Genomic DNA, 5762 nt, shown 5'->3' with positions numbered 1-5762 from the left:
AGCATATAGTCTGATAGGTTTTCTCTACCTTTTACTTTCCCCTCAAAATAATAGGTACCTTAGGGCAGGAACAGAAGACTACAGAAATACACAGAAAGCAAACAGAAAGAAAGACAACAAAGGGGAGAGAGAGAGAGAGAGAGAGAGAGAGAGAGAGAGAGAGAGAGAGAGAGAGAGAGAGAGATTAGTCAGGCTTCTTATAGTGGGACACTGAAAGCCTTTTCTTTCTTTCATTTTTCTTTTTTAAACAGCAAGGTAGGTTTAGTCTTACTACAGAAGACAAAGCTTTTTTCTTACAAACTTGGTTTTAATTCATTTGGCAATAAATGGGAGAAACTTTTCCTTTTCTATGAAGTAAAGATTGGAGTTCATTTTTTATCCAGAAGGAGCAAGTTCTTTTGGCACTGGCACATGAGCTCTTGCTCCATATGAATGTGTAAGTATGGATGTGTGTTTGAAAGTATATAATTATGTGATAAGTAGTAGTTGGGGTCTATTGGAATACATGAATCTGTACATGTATGAGTGCATGAACTTGTATATGATTGTGAGTTTAAGCATATTTGCTTTATAAATGTTTCTTCTTCCTATGAGTTACGTTCACTAGAAGGCAGGGAGTTTAATAAACTCAGAGTCATAGCAGGAAACTTCCAGTGGAGACAAGAACTAAGGCTACTTTGGTTAAAGCCCTACTGTTTTATATGAGGTGCTAAACACCCGAGACTGCAGTTTCTGGTCTCAGAAAAACTCAGTGTGTGTGGTCACCTATGGCAACAGAGTAAATTAAGTTACGATAGCTAAATATTATTGAAATAAATATAACCTAATTTTTCAAAGTATCAAGTTTTGCCACAGCTAATGCTCTTCCCTCAGCTATCTTCAAAAGAGCGCCAGATCTCTAGAGCTGTCCTGGCAACAGCTCACAATGAGTTAATCAATATAGACGTAGTATAGATAGAATTCTATATATCCACAGATACTTCAAAATCTTGAAATATTTATTCTTGTTTTATGTACTAGATTCCATTATGTTTCCCTTGTGAAATTCCCATGAGATGCATGATTATGTGATTTGTTTCCTTCGTTGAAAATAGACAAATGACAGTGAAGATATTGAGTTTACTTTCAAGTTGAAGCAATGGCAACTTGTGTTTGCAAATGAAACTCATGGAATCACAATTTGATACTAATATCCAAAGAAATATCATCCAGTATCGTCAGCCATAATATTCTCTGAGGTGTGAGTACATTGAAATGTTTTTAACAAGAGTATCACATATGTCTTTTTAATTTGTGATTTTGCTGCTTTGTCTGAGGATCATATGTGCAGGGACTATGACATCCTCTAGGATACACATTATTCCAAAAGGAAAGAAGAAAAAACCCAACATCATTGGAAGATTTTTAAATTCTATTTACCTGAAGTTATTGCCTTGCTGAGAGGGCATGAAAATTACTTGCAAAATGTCAGTGGTGCTACCCTGACAAACCTGTGAGAATGAAAAAAAAAATTAAAATATTGACAGAATGCTTTTTCTAAGCTGTTTGACTTTTAAGACTCCCTGTATGAAAATAACTGTTTCACATTCTTGAGAAACAAGTATTTTGATATCTTCCTGAATTCAGTTTAGTGAAGACACAATATTAAAGAGCACTGATCAGTGCACATCATAGTGTGAGAACACTCCCGTGCTCAGACCTGTGAGGTCAGTTTACCTAATCTGAATGTTTGTCTTCACAGTCATAGGATTCTACACACAAAGGAACAATGCAATCACATGGGTTACTTCCACTGAAAGGCAATACTCTCACTGAAAAATACTCACCTTTTAAAAATTCATAAGCATTTAAGTGTAAAATGGAAAATATAATTGCTTTGAGTTAAGTGTTAATGTGGTAAACAGTAAAAATTTATAACCCACTGCTGTTTCCTCAGATTGACATTTTCTTTGATTTATATAACTGTAGGGTATGGACAGTAACCTTAATTCTTCAGGTAAGACATGGTCTTAGAAAAACAAGGGTTAAGTGTCACTTTAAATACAAAAATAGTTTAGAGACAGAGTGGATATTTGAAGGACGTGGACATGCTAGTACGGCACAAAGAAAGTACTCTCAGTCTGTGCTCACAATGTCATGAAAGATATTTGCACGTGGATTCCTCTCTTCTACGCAGTCTGTGTTCTTCACCTGACATTGTGTTCACTTTATTTTCTTGCTTACTTTTTGTGGCAAAAACAGTTTATTTATGGGGAACTTGAGAGATGGTTTAATGGTCAGAAGCACTTGCTTCTGTTTCAGAGGAGCTGGGTTTGGTTCTCATAATCCTCATGGTGCCCCAAAACTGTTTGTACCTATAAATCCATGGTTTCTGTCACAGTCTAGTGTCGTTTTCCAACTATGGATTGTCATAGTGGACATATACACAAGCAGGGAAAGCATGCACAAACACAAATATAGAAATAGAAAACATTCAAAATAAATTTTCACTCTAACATGAAGTGTTATTTCATAATCTAATGCAAAATGCTAATACTTTTAAAGTTTTAATAAAATGCAATATTTTTAGTGTGGTCTGACACAACAAAAAGCTGTCTCATGACCCAGCTTGATTTTAAAATCACAAGATGAGCTTGACAATTAGTATGCTATTAGATATATGATGTATTATCATTGAATAGGTAAAGGCTACAGAAGGAAGTATAGATGAATTGCTAATATGATTACTCTGTACAAAATCCAAGATGAAATATGAGTATGTTTAATGAATAATAGCATGAGATAAAAATTAAGTCACAAAAGCATTTCCTTTAAAACTCAGCATGTATTTGCTATTTTAAATGTATTTTTCTCATAATACTTTGTAGCTCTAGGTGTTTCAGGAAGCACTATGAAGACCTTGTTGACCTCAAAATCAAAGAGATCTGCCTACCCCTGCTTCACAAATGCTGGAATTAAAGTTCTTCACCGAATCAGAGAAAGAACTGGAAGAGCTTGAAGGGGCTCAAGACCCCATATGAACAACAATGCCAATCAACCAGAGCTTCCAGGGACTAAGCCACTACCTAAAGACTATACATGGACTGACCCTGGACTCTGACCTCATAGGTAGCAATGAATATCCTAGTAAGAGCACCAGTGGAAGGGGAAGCCCTGGGTCCTGCTAAGACTGAACCCCCAGTGAACTAGACTGTGGGGGGGAGGGCGGCAATGGGGGGAGGATGGGGAGGGGAACACCCATAAAGAAGGGGAGGGGGAGGAATTAGGGTGATGTTTTCCCGGAAACCAGGAAAGGAAATAACACTCGAAATGTATATAAGAAATACTCAAGTAAATAAAAAAAAAAAGAAAAAGAAAATGGGGTCCTCAATAACATAGATTAATTAACTGCACAGTCCTTAATTTTTCTCAAAATATAATTGTTTTATTCCAATTTAGAAGCATAGAAAGTTAAATATGCAGTATAAAAGTAAATCTTCCACATTAGCTGACTTGTGTTATTCAACATACCCCTAATTAAATTTATTACTTTAATCACACATACCATATCTGCACCTTAATGTCATCCATTCATAGTTTCCATTTGGTATATGTGCTTAAAAACAGGTTTCCTGATTTCCTTAATCTATCCCTTTGAATATGAAATGGGTATTAGAATGTATTCAAACTTTCCCATGGATATTTTCACATATGCAAATAGTAAAGATTATGTGAGGAGGCTCTAAGAATCCTTACAAATTTTGTCATTAACTCTCTCTCTCTCTCTCTCTCTCTCTCTCTCTCTCTGTATATATATATATATATATATGTATATTATGAAGTAGTTATTGTTTGTGTTGTGTCATGTAGTCTATGTTGGCCTTGAGCTCAATAGCTGAGAATAATTTTAAACTTTAATTATTCTACATCTACCTTTCTAGTGCTGTGGTTACATGTAGGGTAGGTAAATATCCAATCAACTAAGCTACATCCTAGTCCTGCATTTTGATATACCCCAAATTCTGGTTTTTGTTACTTATTTATTTTTTATTTTTCATTGTGCTGATGTCATTTAACTTACTGTATACCTTGTGACTAGAATACTGTATTACCGTTATCAAAAGAAATAGAACTAATTGGAAATTATATGTAATTATAAGGAGAGTAAAGGGTAAAATAGATTATACAAAGACTGAATAGTCACAGAATGACTGGGATGTCCAGAAATCCAGTGTTACTCAGTCTAGAAGCTGGAAGAGTCAGAAAAATAGGACAAGTGACTCACCCACACTTTAGGTCTGAAGACCTAGGGGCCCCTAGAGAATCACTATAGTCTGATTCTACGGTCTAAAAGTTAAAGCCAGGTGGAAGTGGGTCTACAATTTCAGGACAGTCAGAAGAACTATATAGTGAAACCCTATCTCAATAAATAAATGAATGTTGAATGATCTGCAGTCTGGTGTCCTTAAGTCGTTGCAGATTCAAAGAAAGGGAGGGAGGGAGTGAGGGAAGGGGAGAGAGACAGAGAGAGACAGAGACAGAGAGAAGACAAATTTACCTAGTTAAAAGGAATCAAGAGCCCCAGCGTATTGCCATCCCTTAGAGATGGCATCTCGTAGCCGGAGACCCGAACATAGCGGACCTTCAGAGATGTTTAATGTCCCGAATGAAGCCTGGAAATACGTTCGCAACTCACGGATGATTGACATCCAGACCAAGATGATTGAGCGAGCGCTGGAGCTTTTCTGTTTGCCAGAAGGTAAGCCCTCTTAACTGTTAGACATCAACTGCGGGTTTCTGGACTGAATGGAGATTATGTCTCAGAAGAGGGACACTATTGGGTGGGCATTGACATCAGCCCTGCCATGTTGGATGCCGCCTTGAACCGAGACACAGGGAGACCTACTGCTAGGGAATATGGGCCAGGGAATACCTTTCAGATTGGGTTCTTCTGATGGCTTCATCAGCAGCTCTGCTGTGCAGTGGCTCTGCAACGAAAACAAGAAGTCGGATATCCCTGCCAGGTGCCACTACCACTTGTTTTCTTCTCGGTACCCTAGTCCGTGGGTCCTACAGCTGTACCCAGAGAACTAGGAGCAGCTGGATCTGATCACAAGCCAGGCCACTAGGGCAGGTTTCGCTGTCATTGTGGTGGTAAATTTCCCCAACAGAGCCAAAGCAAAGAAGTTCTACTTCTGTTTTCTGGGCCTTTCATCTCCCTGCCAAAGGGGCTGACTGAGAATTAGGATGCAGACCAGGCCTCCGAGTCTACTTTCATCAGTGATCGGACTCCACAAAAGAAGGCAGAGAGGGACCTGGTGAAGAAGAGCCAGGAGTGGGTCTTAGAGAAGAAGGAGAGATGCAGGCACCAGGGTAAGGAGGTCAGACCTGACACCCAGTATACTGGCTGCAAGCACAAGCCCCGCTCTGAGAGCCTGGGCACCCAGACCTGCGTCCAGTCCTGCAGAGGTCCCTGGCCACCCACTCTGTTCAGAGAGTGGAAGCTGTCTAAACCAGGACCTGCCTCTGAGGAATTTTCTGGATTGAACGTTTAAGGTCAGCAGCTTGCAATATAGTATTTTAGAAAAGATGGAAAGCTCTCAAAATATTTTTTTCTAATTGTTGAAGGGATCTGGATTTGGCTATCCCAACACCTGTAATCCCAACACCCTCCTGGGAATCTGAGACAAGAAGGTGGAAAGTTCCAGGCCAGTCTGGGCTACACAGCAACAACCTGTATTAAAAAACCCAAAAGAAAAAAATTCTAAGGATGTTTTATTTTG

General features: G+C 38.6%; 1 pseudogene; it reads left to right on the top strand.

Annotated features, from left to right (window-relative positions):
- Positions 1 to 4584: 4584 nt before the first annotated feature.
- Bud23-ps4 (BUD23, rRNA methyltransferase and ribosome maturation factor, pseudogene 4) lies at positions 4585 to 5535 on the top strand (annotated as a pseudogene).
- The last annotated feature ends 227 nt before the right edge of the window (positions 5536 to 5762 follow it).

This window comes from Rattus norvegicus, chromosome 1, assembly GCF_036323735.1.
Source record: "Rattus norvegicus strain BN/NHsdMcwi chromosome 1, GRCr8, whole genome shotgun sequence".
In the NCBI taxonomy this organism is placed as follows: Eukaryota; Metazoa; Chordata; class Mammalia; order Rodentia; family Muridae; genus Rattus; species Rattus norvegicus.
Note: the sequence above shows the minus strand (reverse complement) of the source record. Positions and strands in the feature narration are given on the sequence as shown.